The sequence below is a fragment of the Mus caroli genome, unplaced genomic scaffold, assembly GCF_978045245.1.
Source record: "Mus caroli unplaced genomic scaffold, Mus_caroli_1 scaffold_11, whole genome shotgun sequence".
Lineage (NCBI taxonomy): Eukaryota > Metazoa > Chordata > Mammalia > Rodentia > Muridae > Mus > Mus caroli.
Window position 1 is genome coordinate 2,350,071 of NW_028227266.1, and position 22,482 is coordinate 2,372,552.

A 22,482-nucleotide genomic window follows, 5' to 3' on the forward strand; every position below is an offset into this window, starting at 1 on the left:
TGCACGACCAATGGGCCTCTCTTCCCAATGATGGCTGACTAGGCCATCTTCTGCTACATAAGCAGCTAGAGACATGAGCTCTGGAGGTACTGGTTAGTTCATATTGTTGTTCCACCTATAGGGTTGCAGACCCCTTCCGCTCCTTGTGTATTTTCTCTAGCTTCTCCATTGGGGGCCCTGTGTTCCATCCAATAGATGACTCTGTGCATCCACTGTTATCCTTTGTCAGCACTCCTGGGAGTCCAACTCTCACCTGAGTTCCAGTGTTCAGAGTACTCTCTGCAGGAAACCTCTGCTCTTGCAGGGCAGGTGTCCAGAAGTCTGGAGCTTTGATTCACCTCCTGAGTCCTGGGGTCAGAACCCTCCCTGTAGACTGACTCTCCTCTGGCAAGGAAGGTGCCCAGGGATTTGGGTCTCAGCTCTACCTCCTGGTTGAGGATGAGGGACTGACGGGACCCTGTCCAAGAAGCTCTGTTGCTTCTTTTGCCCTCGTGCTCTCAGGTGGTCATGAGGTCCTGGGTGTGCTAGGGGTCCTGAAGTGTGGAGAGTCCTCTGGGGCCCTCGATGCCCCTGGCCAGGTTCCTGCAGAAGATGGCAGAGCTGGCCCTGACCTGAAAGGATCCAAACCTGTGGTTGGGAGGGGTTCCTTTGTTCCTGTTCCTTCTGTCACAAGACCCTCCATGATTCTCTGGAGTTGATGCTGAGTTTCACTTACCCTTGATCCCGAGTTGATCCTGAGGTGAACTTGAGGTCTCATTCCTGAGGTGATCCCGAAGTCCGGTGATCCCATGGTGAACCCGAGGTCCTGAGGTGTGGATAGTACTCTGGAGCCCTTAGAGGCCTCCACTTGGTTCAGAAGGAAGATGGCAGGGGTGGCCCTGATGGGAATGGATCCCAGCCTCTGGTCAGGTGGGGTTCCTTTGTCTCTGTTCCTTCTGGCACAAGACCCTTCATGATCCTTTGGAGCTGATGTTGAGATCCACTCACCCCCGATCCTGAGGTGATCACAAGGTCCTGCAGCTTAGAGAGTACTCTGGAGCCCTTATTGGCCTCTGCTGGGTTCAGAAGGAAGATGGGTTGCTCCAACTGGAACGAATCAATTGTTTGCTTTTTAAATCATCTCAATTAGATGAAGAGGTTCTAGAGATCAAATGAACCACATAAGCAACAATTCAGATAGCCATGCTCCAAATGGAAATGGCTATGAAGGTTATGGTAACTAATGCTATAATCTGTGAATATAGCACTGACTACAAGAGGCATTCAAGTCTAACTCCACAGGGATAGGACTATGATGACTTATGTATTAGGACTTCTCTGTACTGTGTAGCTGCATCTAAAAATGTATGAAACATAGGAAGAAAAGAGGACCAGAATCCTGTGTATGTTACATAAAACTCCAAGTCTTAAGGAACTCATAAAAATATATTATACTTTTGTGGCTTAGTCTTCAATGTGGGCACTCCTAACAGTAGGAACAGAGGCTGTCTCTGACTCTGTTGTTAACTTTGAAACCCCTTCCCTCCTACTGGGCTGTCTCAATAGGAGAGGGGTGCTTGGTATTACTGCAACTTGATAATGCCAGAGCTGGTTGATATCAATGAGAGGCTTCCCCTTTTCTGAAGAGAAATGGAGGAGGAGTGGATGAGAACAGCATGAAGAACTGAGAAGAGAGGGTGGAGGGTAAACTGTGGTCAGGATGTAAAATAAATGAACAAATAAGTGAACTCATAAAACTGTAGGACTTGGTAATTTCAGACTCAAAGGTCTTAAGGCCTTTACCCAAATTTCCAAGAGCATAAAAAATATTCAGGGCAAATGAAGTTCTTCCAAGAAACTGTCTGAAGTTTGGGTAGCATGCTTCTTATGACCCAGCTCTTCTGCTTCACTCCTGCTGGAGTAGGTTTTAAGTCATCCATGCTATAGTAGAAACCTCATATACTTAGGTTAACAAGCCTGACTTGAGTAGAGTCATTTCTTTAGTTTTTGGCCTCATATTTTCATATATTTTTATATTTATTGTTTGTGTATCTCTGTGTGTGATATAATATGTGTGAGAGTGTCTGTGGAGACCAGAAAAAGGCATCAAATCCACTGGAGGTAGAGTTAGAGAATGTTCTGAGTCACCTGACTTGAGTGCATGGGACCAATAGCATGTGGTTTCTCAAGAATAGTAGCAAGCACTCTGACATACAGAGCCATAGCTCTCCAACTTCCTTGAAAAAAAATATATTTTTTTAATTTTAGGTACAGACAAATTGTGTAATGAAAGTAGAGAAATCAAGCTCTCTGAACCTTCCCATACATCACTGTCTCACCCCAACCTGATTTGTTTTAAAAAAATATTAATGCATATTGACAGATAATGGCCCAAACCATCCACTGTTAAAATTAAGGTTCACTCTGGAATATTATATGCATTTTTAAGTATTGCATAAACATATAATTGCATGTATTAATGACTACAATTAAATATTTCCACAGGGTATTCACTTGCCTTAAAAACTCTTGGTGCTTTGAGCATTTTTTCCTCCTTCCTAACCTTGTAACCATACTTTATGTTCCATTACAGCATTTTATTATTGTACAAGTTTTGTCAGAATGTGCCTTTCCATAGCACATTTTCTATTTGCTAACAATAAATATGGGTTTCAGTTCTTAATTTTTTCCTTTAATCTATTTTTTATTTTCATTGTTTTGAGAAAATGTGGTCTTGTCACTGTCTCTCAGGGGTTTCTACAGAGACTGTTTCTCAAGCTAACAGTCAACCTGAGAAGAGGGTTAGTTACTTGACAGATGATACTTCTGCGAATTTCAAAAGCAGATACAGAAGATTAATCATTAAAGGAAATTTAATAATTAAAAGATGTTAAAAGATTAATAGACTGAAGTATTGCTGGAAACTTTAATCATTTAATAATTACAGTGAAGTGGAAGTTTCTGGTTTCTTTGGAAACTCAGTTATGTCATATGCTATTTTGCTGGGGCAGACCAGTGAAAGGATGTTTTGCTGAAGGAGATTCAGATGAAAGAATGTTCTGTTAAAGCAGACAAGTGGATGAATGTAAAAGCAAACACATGAGAAGATGCATGATGTTTACAAAGAATATAAATATGACCCCACAGACAGTTAGCAGAGGCTCTGGCATTGGCTCATCTTGCCCAATCTCTTTCCTCTTCACTGATGATATTACCTTAGGTAGCATTGCTGATCATTTCTTGCCATGACTTCAGAGAGTAACTCACTAAAGAACTTCTCATGATATTCTGGCACGTTCTTTCTGCTTCCATGGATTTGAGAGGACGAGAGGGACCTCACGGTTTCTTCTGGATGGAACTGAAGTTGTTGATTTGTGAGTGGTGATTACTAAGTGGACTGGACAGCAGCTGCTGATTCTTGTTGGTATTTGATAGTAGACTGGGCTGCTGACGAAGATTGGAATAGCCCCAAAGAACTATTTTTAAACAGTTCCACAACCTCCATTTACCATTAACCTTTCTTTTCCACTACCTCTGGTGGGTGGGGGACTAGAAGGGAGTTTGAACTGTTTTGGAACCCTTATTTAAAGTAGTTTTTGAAAAATCAAACTTATATTAATATCTATTGGAAAACTGAAAAGTGGGAATCTTCATGAAGTGTGGACAATGCTTTCCCATCACTGGCCTTCTCTGCTCTCATTTCTGCTCATTCACTTTTCAGAGGGACATTTAGCTCCAGCAGTTAATTAATATAGTCTCAGGCTCTTATAGCAATGAACCTGTTGGTTTCTGTTATGAAAGGAAGAAATAGCCACAAGTTTTGAGTGCACATCAAATGCTCTTCCTTTTTCTTTGTTTCAGTTTTTCTTTGCATTTTAGATTTTTCCCATTTCAGACTTCAACCTCAAGTAAACTTATTAGAAGTGCATTTGTCAGATTGACTGGACTCTTGGGCCTTCTTTCTTGGCAGGATTTAATACAGTGGTGAAAATTGAAGCTTGCTTTCTTCTTTCTACTTATGTAATATTAATCTTTTAGGCTACTTTGGACATATACGTGATATTCGTTTACTCCCTCATTCTTGGTTGTTCCTAAGGCTTGAATATCTGTATTCTCCAAAACTGATATAAAAACTGACTGACATTGAGGTTCCAGTAAGCCATAACTCCTTGGGTAAAGGTATCTGTTCTCAAACTTTACCACCTTTTATCTATCTATAGGATTTAACATGGTAGAATGAAAGAGCAAATTCTCACTAGGCATCCCTTGATTTCTATAGGTACAATAAAGCATGTATTTGCACAGAAAGACAGACACTAATACACACACACACACACACACACACACAGAGGCACACTCACATGCACAAGCACACAGAAACTCACACACACACAAAACCAATTAAATGTAATAAGAGAAAAAATATAGAAATGCATTGCCATTATAATAGCATTATGTAGCAAGAGTTTTTTTTAATTTATTTTTATTAGGTATTTTCCTCGTTTACATATTCAATGCTATCCCAAAAGTCCCCCATACCCACCCCCCCAATCCCCTACCCACCCACTCCCCCTTTTTGGCCCTGGGGTTCCAGTGTACTGGGGCATATAAAGTTTGCAAGTCCAATGGGCCTCTCTTAGCAGTGATGGCCGACTAGGCCATCTTTGATACATAATATATGCAGCTAGAGAAAAGAACTCCGGGGTACTGGTTAGTTCATATTGTTGTTCCACCTATAGGGTTGCAGTTCCTTTTAGCTCCTTGGGTAATTTCTCTAGCTCCTCCATTGGGGGTCCTGTGGTCCATCCAATAGCTGACTGTGATCATCCACTTCTGTATTTGCTAGACCCCGGCATAGTCTCACAAGAGACAGCTATATCTAGGTCCTTTCAGCAAAATCTTGCTAGTGTATGCAATGGTGTCAGCGTTTGGAAGCTGATTATGGGATGGATCCCTGCATATGGCAATCACTAGATGGTTCATCCTTTCTTCACAGCTCCAAATTTTGTCTCTGTAACTCCTTCCATGGGTGTTTTGTTCCCATTTTTAAGAAGGGGCAAAGTGTCCACACTTTGGTCTTCGTTCTTCTTGAGTTTCATGCGTTTCGCAAATTGTATCTTAAATCTTGGGTATCCTAAGTTTCTGGGCTAATATCCACTTATCAGTGAGTACATATAGTGCGAGTTCCTTTGTGATTGTGTTAACTCACTCAGGATGATGCCCTCCAGGTCCATCCATTTGCCTAGGAATTTCATAAATTCATTTTTTTAAATAGCTGAGTAGTACTCCATTGTGTAAATGTAACACATTTTCTGTATCCATTCCTATGTTGAGGGGCATATGGGTTCTTTCCAGCTTTTGGCTATTATAAATAAGGCTGCTATGAACATAGTGGAGCATGTGTCCTTCTTACCGGTTGGGACATCTTTTGGATATATGTCCAGGAGAGGTATTGCGGGATCCTCCGGTAGTACTATGTCCAATTTTCTGAGGAACCTCCAGACTGATTTCCAGAGTGGTTGTACAAGCTTGCAATCCCACCAAAAATGGAGGAGTTTTCCTGTTTCTCCACATCCTCGCCAGCATCTGCTGTCAGGAGAATTTTTGATCTTAGCCATTCTGGCTGGAGTGAAGTGGAATCTCAGGGTTGTTTTGATTTGCATTTCCCTGATGATTAAGGATGTTGAACATTTTTTCAGGTGCTTCTCAGCCATTCGGTATTCCTCAGGTGAGAATTCTTTGTTCAGTTCTGAGCCCCATTTTTAACGGGGTTATTTGATTTTCTGAAGTCCACCTTCTTGAGTTCTTTATATATATTGGATATTAGTCCCCTATCTGATTTGGGATAGGTAAAGATCCTTTCCCAATCTGTTGGTGGCCTTTTTTTTCTTATTGACGATGTCTTTTGCTTTGCAGAAGCTTTGCAATTTTATGAGGTCCCATTTATTGATTCTCGATCTTACAGCACAAGCCATTGCTGTTCTACTCAGGAATTTTTCCCCTGTACCCATATCTTTGAGGCTTTTCCCTACTTTCTCCTCTATAAGTTTTAGTGTCTCTTTTTTTATGTGAAGTTCCTTGATCCACTTAGATTTGACCTTAGTACAAGGAGATAGAAATGGATCAATTCGCATTTTTCTACATGAAACTGCCAGTTGTGCCAGCACCATTTGCTGAAAATGCTGTCTTTTTTCCACTGGATGGTTTTCACTCCCTTGTCAAATATCAAGTGACCATAGGTGTGTGGGTTCATCTCTGCGTCTTCAATTTTTTTCCATTGGTCTACTTGTCTGTCACTATACCAATACCATGCAGTTTATATCACAATTGCTATGTAGGATAGCTTTAGGTCCAGCATGGTGATTCCATCATAGGTTCTTTTATCCATGAGAAGAGTTTTTGCTATCCTAGGTTTTTTGTTATTCCAGATGAATTTGCAGATTGCCCTTTCTAATTCGTTGAAGAATTGAGTTGGAATTTTGATGGGAATTGCATTGAATCTGTAGATTGCTTTTGGAAAGATAGCCATTTTTACAATGTTGATCTTGCCAATCCATGAGCATGGGAGATCTTTCCATCTTCTGAGATCTTCTTTAATTTCTTTCTTCAGAGACTTGAAGTTCTTATCATACAGATCTTTCACTTCCTTAGTTAGAGTCACACCAAAGTATTTTATATTGTTTGTGACTATTGAGAAGGGTGTTGTTTCCCTAATTTCTGTCTCAGCCTGTTTATCCTTTGTGTACAGAAAGGCCATTGACTTGTTTGAGTAAATTTTATATCCAGCTACTTCACTGAAGCTGTTTATCAGGCTTAGGAGTTCTCTGGTGGAATTTTTAGGGTCACTTATATATACTATCATATCATTTGCAAAAAGTGATATTTTGACTTCTTCCTTTCCAATTAGTATCCCCTTGATCTCCTTTTGTTGTCTAATTGCTCTGGCAAGGACTTCAAGTACAATGTTGACTAGGTGGGGCGAGAGTGGACAGCCTTGTCTAGTCCTTGATTTTAGTGGGATTGCTTCCAGCTTCTCACCATTTACTTTGATGTTGGCTACTAGTTTGCTGTAGATTGCTTTTATCATGTTTAGGTATGGGCCTTGGATTCCTGATCTTTCCAGTACTTTTATCATGAATGGGTGTTGGATTTTTGTCAAATGCTTTCTCAGCATCTAATGAGATGATCATGTGGTTTTTGTCTTTGAGTTTGTTTATATACTGGATTACATTGATGGATATCCATATATTGAACCATCCTTGCATCCCTGGGATGAAACCTACTTGGTCAGGATGGATGATTGTTTTGATGTGTTCTTGGATTCGGTTATCAAGAACTTTATTGAGGATTTTTGCATCGATATTCATAAGGGAAATTGGTTTGAAGTTCTCTATCGTTGTTGGGTCTTTTTGTGGTTTAGGTATCAGAGTAATTGTGGCTTCATAGAATGAGTTGGGTAGAGTACCTTCCGTTTCTATTTTGTGGAATAGTTTGTGAAGAACTGGAATTAGGTCTTCTTTGAAGGTCTGATAGAACTCTCCACTAAATCCATCTGGTCCTGGGCTTTTTTTGGTTGGGAGACTATTAATGACTGCTTCTGTTTCTTTAGGGGATATAGGACTGTTTACATCATTAATCTGATCCTTATTTAACTTTCGTACCTGGTATCTGTCTAGAAACTTTTCCATTTCATCCAAGTTTTCCAGTTTTGTTGAGTATAGCCTTTTGTAGAAGGATCTGATGGTGGTTTGGATTTCTTCAGTATCTGTTGTTAGGTTTCCCTTTTCTTTTCTGACTTTGTTAATTAGGATGCTTTCCCTGTGCCCTCTAATGAGTCTGAGTAAGGGTTTATCTATCTTTTTGATTTTCTAAAAGGACCAGCTCCTTGATTGGTTGATTCTTTGAATAGTTCTTCTTGTTTCCACTTGGTTGAATTCACCCCTGAGTTTGATTATTTCCTGCCTTCTACTCCTCTTGGGTGAATTTGCTTCCTTTTGTTCTAGAGCTTTTAGGTGTGTTGTCAAGCTGCTAATGTGTGCTGTCTCTAATTTCTTTTTGGAGGCACACAGAGCTATGAGTTTTCCTCTTAGGAATGCTTTCATTGTGTCCCATAAGTTTGGGTATGTTGTGGCTTCATTTTCACTGAACTCTAAAAAGTCCTTAATTTCTTTCTTTATTCCTTCCTTGACCGAGGTATCATTGAGAAGAGTGTTGTTCAGTTTCCACGTGAATGTTGGCTTTCTATTATTTATTTTGTTATTGAAGATCAGCCTTAGTCCATGGTGATCTGATAGGATGCATGGGACAATTTCAATATTTTTGTATATGTTGAGGCTTGTTTTGTGACCCATTATGTGGTCAATTTTGGAGAAGGTACCATGGGGTGCTGAGAAGAAGGTATATCCTTTTGTTTTAGGATAAAATGTTCTGTAGATATCTGTTAAGTCCATTTGTTTCATCACTTCTGTTAGTTTCACTGTGTCCCTCTTTAGTTTCTGTTTCCATGATCTGTCCATTGGTGAAAGTGGTGTGTTGAAGTCTCCCACTATTATTGTATGAGGTGCAATGTGTGCTTTGAGCTTTACTAAAGTTTCTTTAATGAATGTGGCTGCCCTCATATTTGGAGCATATATATTCAGAATTGAGAGTTCCTCTTGAAGGATTTTACCTTTGATGAGTATGAAGTGACCCTCCTTGTCTTTTTTGATTATTTTGGGTTGGAAGTCGATTTTGTTAGATATTAAAATGTCTACTCCAGCTTGTTTCTTCATACCATTTACTTGGAAAATTGTTTACCAGCCTTTCATTCTGAGGTAGTGTCTATCTTTTTCTCTGAGATGAGTTTCCTTTAAGCAGCAAAATGTTGGGTCTTGTTTGTGTAGCTAGTTTGTTAGTCTATGTCTTTTTATTGGGGAGTTGAGTCCATTGATATTAAGAGATATTAAGGAAAAGTAATTGTTGCTTCCTGTTATTTTTGTTGTTAAAGTTGGCATTCTGTTCTTGTGGCTGTCTTCTTTTAGGTTTGCTGATGGATTACCTTCTTGTTTTTTCTAGGTTGTATTTCCCGTCCTTGTATTGGTTTTTTTCTGTTATTATCCTTTGAAGGGCTGGATTCGTGGAGAGATAATGGGTGCATTTGGTTTTGTCATGGAATACTTTGGTTTCTCCATCTATGGTAATTGAGAGTTTGGCTGGTTATAGTAGCCTGGGCTGGAATTTGTGGTCTCTTAGTGCCTGTATAACATCTGTCCAGGCTCTACTGGCTTTCATAGTCTCTGGTGAAAAATCTGGTGTAATTCTGATAGGCTTGACTTTATATGTTACTTGACCTTTTTCCCTTACTGCTTTTAGTATTTTATCTTTATTTAGTGCATTTGTTGTTGTGATTATTATGTGTCGGGAGGAATTTCTTTTCTGATCCAGTCTATTTGGAGTTCTGTAGGCTTCTTGTATATTCATGGGCATCTCTTTCTTTAGATTTGGGAAGTTTTCTTCAATAATTTTGTTGAAGATATTTGCTGGTCCTTTGAGTTGAAAATCTTCATTCTCATCCACTCCTATTATCCATAGGTTTGGTCTTCTCATTGTGTCCTGGATTTCCTGGATGTTTTGAGTTAGGATCTTTTTGCATTTTCCATTTTCTTTGATTGTTGTGCTGATGTTCTCTATGGAATCTTCTGCACCTGTGATTCTCTCTTCCATCTCTTGTATTCTGTTGCTGATGCTCGCATCTATGGTTCCAGATTTCTTTCCTAGGGTTTCTATCTCCAGCGTTGGCTCACTTTGGGTTTTCTTTATTGTGTCTACTTCCGTTTTTAGTTCTTGTATGGTTTTATTCAATTCCATCACCTATTTGATTGTATTTTCCTGCAATTCTTTAAGGGATTTTTGTGTTTCCTCTTTAATGTCTTCTACTTCTTTAGCAGTGTTTTCCTGTATTTCTTTAAGTGAGTTATTAAAGTCCTTCTTGATGTCCTCTACTATCATCATGAGATATGCTTTTAAATCCAGGTCTAGCTTTTCAGGTGTGTTGGGGTGCCCTGGACTGGGCGACGTGGGAGTGCTGGGTTCTGATGATGGTGAGTGGTCCTGGTTTCTGTTAGTAAGATTCTTACGTTTACCTTTCGCCATCTGGTAATCTCTGGAGTTAGTTGTTATAGTTGTCTCTGTTTAGAGATTGTTCCTCTGGTGATTTTGTTACCCTCTATGAGCAGACCTGGGAGACTAGCTCTCTCCTCTGAGTTTCAGTGTTCAGAGCAGTCTCTGCAGGCAAGGTCTCCTCTTTCAGGGAAGGTGCAGAGTTATCTGGTGTTTGGACCTCCTCTTGGCCGAAGATGAAGGCCCAAAACAGGATCTTTCCCAGAAGCTGTGTTGCTTTGGCCTGTCACAGAAGCCTTTGTTTGAGTAGTCCACACTCTCACCTGTGTAGACTACTTTCCATGGAGTCCCAGAACCAAGGTGGCTCCCGTGGAACCTGAAGCAGAAGCCTCTCCGGCTGGGCGGACACCTGTGCTCTGACCAAGAAGGTGGCCGGTTGTCTGGAGCCAAAAATGGTGCCACCTCAGAGGGTCTGTGGCTGTAGCAAGAGTTTTTAAAATAAATAACAAATGATGAGCACGCTGTATGGTTCTCAAAATAAATTCAATAATTACCTATGCAAGTTAGAGTTTAATATAGATATTAATCATGCAATCATATCATTATACAACTATAAAATGTGATAATTGTTAAGAAAAAATTAGAGAGTATTTTATGAGAATAAAATAGGAAGGTCTGATTTAATTTGGGGATTTAATAAAATCTTACCTAAAGCTAGAAAGTCTTACATACATGAGAATACTTATTAATGTGATAAAAATATACCTCTTTTACCACATTGACTCATCAGACATTTTTGTCAGAAGAAACAAATCACATCAAATTAGTTTTAAATAGCTATGTAATTTTGATTCCAATTTCATATCTTACTAGTTTTGACATCGTTAGCAATTTTGCATCTTGATATCATAATGCTAAGATTCAAAAATACTATAAGAGTTTGTTAAAAAGTCCAAAATTTGTTTTGTGATTCCAGAAGTACACTAGAACAATTTTTCTTTTTTGATATTTGATGATCTTTGAATGAGAGAGTTTGAATTATTGACTAATAAAGAGAGGTTAAAAGAAAAAGAAATAAGAAGAAATACCATAACTGAGAAGAAATTACTGCATGAATTTCCCCTCGGCTGTGACATAGGATGAAGAGGTCCCCTTTTCCTCGTGCAAAGTGCAGCAGTGTGTGCTAGTGCACCCTCAGCAAACTATTTATTTATTTATTTATTTATTGTAATGATTTAAAATTATATATATATGCACTATATATATTGTATATCTTTTTAAACACTGTATATCTTTTTTAAAATGTTCTGTAGTTTATACAGACTTACTAAATTATAATTCAAGGTGTTTTTACATTAACATAATTGAATTTTTAATGTTTTTATTTTTAATCTCTATTGCTTCAAAAGGGATGTGGGGAAGTCTGGTATGAATTCTTTTTAGAACTGGATGCGCTTTTTTTTCTTTTTTTTTTTTTGAGAAATCAGCAAATTTCTCAAAATTTATGACATAGAAAATAATTTTAATTTTGTAATATAATAAGATTCTATGAAAGAGTCAAGTCAAAAATGGAGGCAGCACAAGTTAAATCATTTCTATTCTGAACAATATCAAAATGATACAAACTTTCCCTAATTTAAGAAAAATTTTAAATACAGGGTGTCATATCTATTTCTAGAGTAAAATAACCTTAAACATCAACTTAAGGCTAGAAGAGCCAATATTATCTTACAACTTCAATGGAAGCAAGAGCTTAAAGCAAAACTGGTTACATTGCATTAATTACAAACAGTGGCGATAAGTAAAGAATGAATGCCTACCTACTGCCTTACTGGCTCTTTTCACTTGAGTATAGTTCAAAGACTACAGTCATGGTAGATCTTTCTACCTCAAATACTCAATTGAGAAAAGTTCTTTACTCTTACTGAGATTCTCATGAGGTGATTGATATAGGTTTTGTCAAGTTAACAATTCAAAGCATCATAGAAAAAAAATTGGAATACAAAGGAAAGGGTGAGAAACAGTTTTTAACATGTGAATTGTCGAAAACAAATTAACTGAGAAAAACGCCACAGTCGGGATACGCAGATGCCTGTAGCTTCCATCATAAAAAGGCAACTTGTCTGAAGTACTTGTGGTCTCCCTTCCCCCACCATGGAACCTGCTTGCTCAAGGGTGGAGTTTCCTGCTCATTCGTTCTGCCACGCCCACTGCTGGACCCTGTCGGCTTTGATGATTGGAGACACACACGTGTTCGTCCTGCTACTGGATCCCGAGTTACTTGGCGGGAAATTGGGATCCCTCCCCCTTCCTTTATAACTGAATGTTGAAATTAGTAAAGGTGGGCCTTGAACATGGAATCGTCTTGGCCCCATTCTTTCTTCTGCCCCGTCTAGCTTCCTCTCTTTTCAGCGCGAACTGCCATTCTCAGTTGAACTGTTTGTGTTGTGGACTGCCGGCAGGCCGCAACAGTACTGATTTCCATTTTTCTCTGTGCAGACAATAGAAGCAGGAGTATACAGAAGTCAGATTAATGTCAGGGGCAAGGCTATGTGAAGACAGGTCTGCCTAGAATGTGTCTGTGCTATGCCAGCATCATAAAGGTCTTCACTGAGCTTTTTCATGCTGCTTGTGTTTATCCACATACTCAGCTGAACACTGACCCATTCTGGAAGTAGATAAACTTTTCTTTCCTAAATTCCCACCTTTATTCTCTTTCTTCCTGATCTCCTCCTCCAGCATTGCAAATACCCCACCTATCTTCCAGTTTTTATGGTTTTCTTTTTCCTTCCTTCTGTTTCTCTATATGACCACCATTCATAATCTATGGTTTATTTATCATCAAGGAATTCACGTGGGAATTGTGTTTGAAAAAATGAGATGGGAGGAAAATTCATGGATTTCTATTTAAATTCCTTTCTTTACAGAGAACGGTGCTGACACACTTAAAACATACCTAGACAACTTTTAAGGAAATACCTGATCATAAAAATCTCAGTCCTTCAATTTTATTCATGGGCAATGACAATTGCTGAGAGATTTTTGTTCAATTGAATCGGTCACTCTAAATCTAGGCTAGTCAGACTGACTCAAGTTTAACTCTGACATTTATTTTATAGAAATTTCCCCTGACCCAAAAAATTTTGTTTGATTTTGTTTGTTTTATTATATTTCCTAAACCAGCATTTTTAATACTTAATAAAACCAGCAGTCACTGTGACTAATGAAAAAATGGGACTCTTGATGACTGAAAAATAATGACATATTTACATTCATTGGAAAGCTTGGTTAATACTTAATAATAGTCATTGTAAATAATAAAGATCATATGCATTCACTAAAAGTGAGTATAGTAAATTATTGTTCCCTGATTTTAAAATCCCTTAATAATTGCCCCTGGATATTTCATATTGCCATGATTTTTTGTAGGTAATTTAGAGTACAGAAAACCTGACACTGCCTTCCTCAACAAGAAATATATAGGATATGGTTAAAAGTCCAGATGGAAATGAGTGAAATCAGAGAATTTTGGGGAGAGTTATTGTTTATCCAGAATGAAGCTGCCATTGTTACAGGAACTTTTCTAACTAAAACAATTGAAGAAAACACAGGTTTTAATATATTCAAGATTTTCTGACTGTGTAGATAAGGCCAAGCCTGTAAGATGGGTGTATTTGACATAAAGCCATTAGACCCCAGCACAATAATTAAAGGCACTGATATAATGTTACCCTGCAACTTTGGGCATAGTTCCTCAAGCTCAATTTAACATCTACAAAATGGTACTAGGATTAAACAAATAAGAAGTTCTTGCATATAAAATAACATCAGCAAATATTATGTAGTTCCTAGATATTGTTTTCCTGTTACAATGTGACCTTTTTAAATTAGCTCTTTAATAACATGGGTTTTTTTTTTTTCCATTTCATAGACACCAACTGTCTTGAAACATGGAATTGAGTAGTCACTAAAATTTCATATAAAAATGTCAGAGACTGATAACATAGTTCAATTTATAAACTGTTTACCTCATAAGCATGAGGTTTTTAGTTTGATCCCTAGCTATCAAGTGAAAAGCCCTATATATATGGCTGTTCTTAATTCCAGTGCTAAGTACATTAACCATTAGGAATCCTGGTTCTCACCAGCCAGAAAGCTATTCTAGCCTAGTTATTGAGCCCTAAGTCCCAGTGAAAGTCTCTGTCTGAAGAAAACAAGATTCTCAATTCCTGAGGATCTATACCAAAGGTGATTGACCTTTGCCCCCCCCCCTCATTTGTATACTAATACCTTGATTTTGTTATCGTCTCTATTGTTGAGATAAAACCTCATGACCAAAAGCAATGTTGGGAATGAAGAGCTTATTTCAACTTATACTTCAAGGTCTGTCTCTGAGATACTCACAGCAGAAATTCAAGCAGGTCAGGAAGCTGGAAGCAGAAGTTCACACAGAGGCCACTGGCTTCCTTTCCATGGTGCTCTCAGTGTGTCTTCCTAAAATTTTCAGGATCACCATTTCAGGGCTGGCACCATCCACAGTTGCTGAACTTTTCCACATCAATTATTAAACAAGAAAATGCTTAGGATCACCCAGAGGCCAATCTGGTGGAGGCATTTTTCCAATTGAGGTTCTTTTCTCTAATAGCTGTAATTTTGTCAAATTGTCATAAAACTATCCAGTACTGCATACTCAAAATGACATTCTCAATATTTTAGGAAGCTCCAAAAAAAAAAAGATAAAATTACTGACAAATATAATAATAATGCTTATAAACTCTTATTTGTATTGATGAGATATAAATCACCTCACCTAAAATTCTTTTTAAAGTACACCCTTGTGAGCGAATGCTTCTCCAAGTGGAGTAGACATATCACTTTTCACAAGTTGTTTGAGTACTTTTGAATTTGTAGAATGAATTGATACAATCTAGCATTGAAACGCTGAGAAAGCAGCAGATATTTACCTAACTTTTAAATAGTTTAAGGTTTTCTGATAATATTTGGTAAGATAAATTTTAAAATAACAATAATGGATATCTCCTGAACATTCAAACACATTCTGAGCATGATCAGATGTTTAAAAAAAAAATCCATTTTCCCTTTCAAGCCCTGGCTTTTGGAATGACAAATCTGAGATAAATTATTTACTAATAAACACCTAAGCCATATGCTTTGAGTCATTCCCTGACTAGCTCATAACCTATTTAACCCATTCACACTATTCTATGTCTACCACTTGGTTAGTACCTCTCCTTCTGTCCAGCCTGCTTCTTCTTTTCCATAGTCTTCAGTAACTCCTCTGCTTGCCTCTCCCTCAGGAAATTGCTCCAATCTCTTCATGGTTATCCCTGCATCTCCTTTTATTTCTTCACTATTTTCTAGAATCCTCTCTCTTCCTGCTAGTGTCCCACCTCCTTTTCCCTGACTCAGCTCATTGCCCATCTGCTTGTTTGTTGATGTGTGATGCTTATAACAGATTCTCTTTATGATCAGATATGAAGAACGCAAGAAACTGACAAAGATCTTTGCCAAAAATATCACATGTAGTCTGAAGCAAAACTTCCTGACTCAGTCACCATTAAGGCCACAAATTATCTCCCTTATCAGTGAAATGTCCACTCACATATTACCAAGGTAAATACTGTTTATGTGAATGTATGATATGCTCACCATACTCTCAAAAATTTCCCAGTAAACACAGATGAAGTATTTTCAGGACAGTTGTTTTGAATTTTGTAAAATTACCATTTATGAATAAATGTTAATCTCTGTAGTTACCAAGAATTAGAGGAAATGCCTTCTTTGATTCTCAGTAAACAAAGCTATCCTTCAAAAAGGATGCTTGCTAGCTTAAACCTCTAGAATATGCCCATAATTAGGGTTAAACGATCAACCACTTCCTCTTTGACAAGTTGGAAATCATTTAGGAAAGATTAAATATTTAATTCAGAATTGCAAAAATACAGAGTAGGCATCCAGAAGGAGACATTCAGGCCATGGGAAGATAGCTCAGCCAGTTAAGGGCCTGCTGCTAGTTATAAGGAGACTGATTTTGAAGTCCCATTCACCTGCGAAGAAAACTCTGGTTTTGGAGGTACATGTCAGTGACACCAGCACTGGTAGGTGAGACAGAAATATCCATAAACCTCATTGGCCTAGCTGGCCTTGTCAATTTAACAAGTTCTTGGTTTAGTGAGAAACTGTCAAAAATAATAAGATAGAAAGTAATGGAGGAATTTCATATTCCTAGCCAAATGGATGGACCTGGAGGGCATCATCCTGAGTGAGGTAACACAATCACAAAGGAACTCATACAATATGTACTCACTGATAAGTGGATATTAGCCCATAACTTAGGATACCCAAGATATAAGATACAGTTTGCTAAACACATGAAACTCAAGAAGAATGAAGACTGAAGTGTGGACACTATGCCCCTCCTTAGAATTGGGAACAGAACACCCATGGAAGGAGTTACAGAGACAAAGTTTGGAGCTGTGATGAAAGGATGGACCATCTAGAGACTGCCATATCCAGGGATCCATCCCATAATCAGCTTCCAAAACCTGACACCATTGCATACACTAGTAAGATTTTGCTGAAAGGACTCAGATATAGCTGTCTCTTGTGAGACTATGCCGGGGCCTGGCAAACACAGAAGTGGATGCTCACAGTCAGCTAGTGGATGGATCACAGGGCTCCCAATGGAGGAGCTGGAGAAAGTACCCAAGGAGCTGAAGGGATCCACAACCCTATAGGTGGAACAACATTATGAACTAACCAGTACTCCAGAGCTCTTGACTCTAGCTGCATATATATCAAAAGATGGCCTAGTCGGCCATCACTTGAAAGAGAGGCCCATTGGACTTGCAAACTTTATATGCCCCAGTACAGGGGAACGCCAGGGCCAAAAACATGGGAATGGGTGGGTAGGGAAGTGGGGGGGAGGGTATGGGGGACTTTTGGGATAGCATTGGAAATGTAATTGAGGAAAAGATGTAATAAAAAATATTTTTAAATAAAGAAAGTAAGGGAGGAAGATGCTAAAATTCTACCACCTGTCTCTGCACACATGTGAAAATATATGGACCACATGTACATGTTTACACACAAACATGTCCATACACTAGTTTCTCTGTCTCTCTCTCTCTGTCTTTTTCAGTTTCTGTCTCTCTGTCTCTCTCTTCCTGTGTCTCTTTCTGTCTCTGTCTCTCTCTGTCTCTCTGTCTCTCCGTCTCTGTCTCTCTGTCTCTCTCTGTCTCTGTCTCTGTCTCTGTCTCTGTCTCTCTCTCTCTCACACACACACACAAGCACTCACAGTGCTGATAGAGTCAAATGCCCCTATTTTTGCAACATGCTTGGTTGACCATGCAGTGTGTCCTGTGCAATCAGATTTACCGAGCTAGAATTACTATGTGTTTGAGTCATTTGTCTTGGTTTGAACAGCATTGTGCTCATAAATGAACATGCAATTGGTGTTTCTATAGCATGCATTCTACAAGAATCACTTCTATGTACCCAAATACTGTTATAGAAATCTCATTTGTCTCTGAAGGCTATGTGGCAACAGAGTGCTGATTTATTCTTAGTGTGTTGCATCATAATACTCAGCTCCCACAACATAGTATTTCATCGTTTTATTTTTGTATCTCAGTTCTCTTCTGGGCAAAAAAAAAAAAAGAAAAAAAAAGTGCTATTTTCCACACACCTGCTTCATTGGCAAGTGTCTCATTTTCAGTTCCAGTCCACACATACAAGCAGTTCCATTAGAAACATCTGAGCTGTTTAGGAATGCAGACACATAGAGTGCATCTGCATTTCCTCCCTGCCTAAATGTCTTTTGACTTGTTTGCTTGTTTCTAGGTATGTTGTTTCCTTGTACTAAGATTACACCTGAGATTAGGGTGACAGTGACATGTACAAGATGTTAGTCGGAAAAGCTCAGTGATGAAACCGGGTATGTGTTAAATCAGTAGATGAAGAAGACAGTACCTAGTGCCTTGAAATATGATATTGCTCTTACTTCTCTGTGCTTTTATCTCCCAGAAAACATTTCTTTGTATGCAACCTTGGAATTATGATTTAGAGTTATATGATAAAAAATTCTGATTGCTTGTTTATACAATGTCTAGTGAAAATAAGAAGCTATAAAGAAGTTCAGTGTATCTTGCAGGGAACAGAACTGAGAACAAAATAAACAACACCACTTAATTATTACAAGATCTCCTCTGTCAAGGACACTAGATGGAAATAGAAAACATTTTAAAACCCTATTCTGTTTGATAGCTCCTAATCCTTATCTATGAAGTCTGACCTACTAACGTTACACAGTTCTTTTGAAAAAAGACAGAACATGGAAAGTAAAAATTCAACTTGAAAATGTTATTTTATATTGTATTTACTCTTGAAATAGTGGAGAAGGTGAGTAAAACTGATGCCATATATCAGAAGCCAATCCACAAGAAATCAATAATTAATTTATTCTAAAAGAACTCAGACACTTAGTTCTGTGATATAGAGATAAATTAGGATATTTCTTTCTTTTATTATTTTTATTTTTTAATTTTTATTAGATATTTCCTTCATATACATTTCAAATTCTATCCTGAAAGTCCCCTATACCCTCCCCCCATCCTGCTTCCCTACCCACACACTCCCACTTCTTGGCCCTGGCATTCCCCTGTACTGGGGCATATAAAGTTTGCAAGACCAAGGGGCCTCTCTTCCCATTGATTTCTAACTAGGCCATCTTCTGCAACATATGCAGCTAGAGACACAAGTTCTGGGGGTACTGTTTAGTTCATATTGTTCCTCCACCTATAGGGTGGCAGACCCCTTCCGCTCCTTGTGTATTTTCTCTAACTCCACTATTGGGGACCCTGTGTTCCATCCAACAGATGATTGTGAGCGTTCATTTCTGTATTTGCCAGGATCTGGCATAGCCTCACAAGAGAGAGCTATATCAGAGTACTGTCAGCAAAGTCTTTCTGGCATATGCAATAGTGTTTGGGTTTGGTGGTTGTATATGGGATATAACTCCAGGTGGGACAGTCTCTGGATGGTCTTTCCTTCCATCTTATCTCTGACTTTTTTTTTCTGCAACTCCTTCCATGGGTATTTTGTTCCCCATTCTAAGAAGGAGCAAAGTATCCACACTTTGTTCTTCCTTCTTGATTTTCTTGTGTTTTGGAAATTGTATTGTGGGTATTCTAGGTTTCTGGGCTAATATCCACTTATCAGTGAGTGCATATCAAGTGACTTCTTTTGTGATTAGGTTAACTCACTCAGGATGATATCCTCCAGATACATCCATTTGCATAAGAATTTCATAAATTCATTGTTTTTAATAGCTGAGTAGTACTCCATTGTGTAAATGTACCACATTTTCTGTATCCATTCCTCTATTGAGTGACATCTGGGGTCTTTGCAGCTTCTGGCTATTATAAATAAGGCTTCTATGAATATAGTGGAGCATGTGTCCTTATTATAGGTTGGAACATCTTCTGGGTATATTCCCAGGAGAGGTATTGCTGGATCTTCCCTTAGTAATATGTCCAGGTTTCTAAGGAACATTCAGACTGATTTCCAGAGTTGTTGTACAAGCTTGCAATCCCACCAGCAATGGAGGAGTGTCCCTCTTTCTAAACATCCTTGTCAGCATCTGCTGTCACCTGAATTTTTGATCTTAGACATTCTGACTGGTGTGAGGTGGAATCCCAGGGTTGTTTTGATTTGTATTTCCCTGATAATTAAGGATGTTGAATATTTTTTTCAAGTGTTTCTCAACCCTTCTGTATTCCTCAGTTGAGAATCCTTTGTTTAGCTCTGTACCCAATTTTTTAATAGGGTTATTTGATTTTCTGGACTCCATCTTCTTGAGTTCTTTATATACATTTGATATTAGTCCCCTGTCTGATTTAGGATTGGTAAAGATCCATTCCCAATCTATTGGTGACCTTTATGTCTTATTGACAGTGTCTTTTGCCTTACAGAAGCTTTGCAATTTTATGAGGTCCCATTTGTTGATTCTAGATCTTACAACACAAGCCATTGTTGTTCTGTTCAGGAATTTTGCCCCTGTGTTCATACCTTTGAGGCTTTTCCCCAGTTACTCCTCTATAAGTTCCAGTGTCTCTGTTTTTATGTGGAGGCCCTTTATACACTTAGACTTGACTTTAGTACAAGGAGATAAGAATGGATCAATTAGCATTCTTCTACATGATAACCACCAATTGTGACAGCACCGTTTGTTGAAAATGCTGTCTTTTTTCCACTGGATGGTTTTAGCTCCCTTGTCAAAGATCAAGTGACCATAGGTCTGTGGGTTCATTTCTTGGTCTTCAATTTTATTACATTGGTATACCTGTCTGTCGCTGTACCAATTCCATGCAGTTTTTACCACAATTGCTCTGTAGTATAGCTTGTGGTCAGGCATGGTGACTCCCCTAGAGGTTCTTTTATTGTTGAGAATAATTTTAGCTATCCTAGGATTTTTGGTATTTCAGATGAATTTGCAAATTGCCCTTTCTAACTCAATAAAGAATTGAGTTGGAATTTTGATGGAGATTGCATTGAATCTGTAAATTGCTTTCTGCAGGACAGCCATTTTTGTTGTGTCCGGCCAGCAGATCACAGCCTGGGTTCTAGCCTGGGAAGGCATTTTGGAAACCTGGAATAGAAGATGGGCTAGGCGGCGAGAGAAAGAAATGCAGCTAAGACAGGCATTCTGATCAAAGCTCAATTTTACTGTTCCGCATGCAGTTATGAAGCAGGGGAAAGGGGCCCGATTCCCACCAAATAATCTCGGGGTCCAGTAGCACGGTGACCATGTGTATGGCTCCAAATAGCAAAGCGGCAGGTTCCAGCAGTGGGCGTGGCAGAACGATTGATCAGGAAGCTCCACCCCTGAGCAAGCAAGTTTCAGGCTGGGGGAGGGGAGACTACACATTTTTATTATATTAATCCTGCCAATCCATGAGCATGGGAGATCTTTCCATCTTCTGAGATCTTCTTCAATTTCTTTCTTCAGAGACTTGAAGATGTTGTCATACAGATCTTTCCCTTGCTTAGTTAGAGTCATAGCAAGGTATTTTACATTATTTGTGATTATTTTGAAGGGTGTTGTTTCCCTAATTTCTTTCTCAGCCCATTTATCCTTTGTGTAGAGAAAGGCCATTGACTTGTGTGAGTTAATTTTATATCCAGCTACATTCCTGAAGCTGTTTATCAGGCTTAGGAGTTCTCTGGTGGAATTTTAGGGTCAGTTACATATACTATTATATCATCTGCAAAAAGTGATATTTTGACTTCTTTCTTTCTACTTTGTATCCCCTTGATCTCCTTTTGTTGTCTAATTGCTCTGCTAGGACTTTCTGTACTATATTGAATAGGTAGGGAGAAAATGGGCAGCCTTTTCTAGTCCCTGATTTTAGTGGGATTGCTTCAAGTTCTTCTCCATTTTGTTTGATGTTGGCTACTTGTTTGCTGTATATTGCTTTTATTATGTTTAGTTATGGGCCTTGAATTCCATATCATTATAAGACTTTTATCATGAATGGGTGTTGGATATTGTCAAATGCTTTCTCAGCATCTAATGATATGAACATGTGGTCTTTGTCTTTGAGTTGAGTTTTTTTTTTTCTTTTTTCTTTTTTTTCCAGGGGAGAGTGCGAACGCAGTCCCCCACTACCACAAATTATGCATTCGAGTTTCCCACATTTGGGGAAATCGCAGGTGTCATCACACCCCAAAATGCAATGGGTGAGCCTCGCCCTGGGAAAACCACTTTAGTGATCATGGTATCTCCCCTGCCAGTTAAGTATTTTTTTTATATAGTGGATTATGTGGATGGATTTCCATATATTTAACCATCTCTGCATCCCTGGAATAAAGTCTACATGATCATGATAAATTACTCTTTTCATGTGGTCTTGGATTCATTTAATGAGAATTTTCTTGAGTATTTTTAAATCGATATTCATAAGGGAAATTAATCTGAAGTTCTCTTTCTTTGTTTTGTCTTTATGTAGTTGAGGTATCAGGAGTAATTTTGGCTTCATAGAATGAATTGAGTAGAGTACCTTTTGTTTCTATTTTGTTGAATAGTTTGAGGAGAACTGGAATTAGGTCTTCTTTGAAGGTCTCACAGAACTCTGCACTAAACCCATCTGGTCTTGGGCATTCTTTTTTTTTTTTTTTATTTTTTTGGTTGGGAGACTATTACTGACTGCTTCTATTTCTTTAGGGGATATAGTACTGTTTAGGTCATTAATCTGATCCTCATTAAATTTTGTTAACTGGTATCTGTCAAGAAATTTGTCCATTTCATCCAGTTGTGTTGAATATAGCCATTTTTAGTAGGATCTGATGGTGTTTTGGATTTCCTCATGTTCTGTTGTTATGTCT

General features: G+C 38.5%; 1 non-coding gene across 1 annotated transcript; it reads right to left on the bottom strand.

The window, feature by feature from the left end:
• Positions 1–21,734: 21,734 nt before the first annotated feature.
• Positions 21,735–21,899, bottom strand: LOC115032007 (U1 spliceosomal RNA). The gene has a single exon (XR_003837656.1). It is a non-coding gene; the product is annotated as a U1 spliceosomal RNA (small nuclear RNA).
• Between the last annotated feature and the right edge of the window lie 583 nt (positions 21,900–22,482).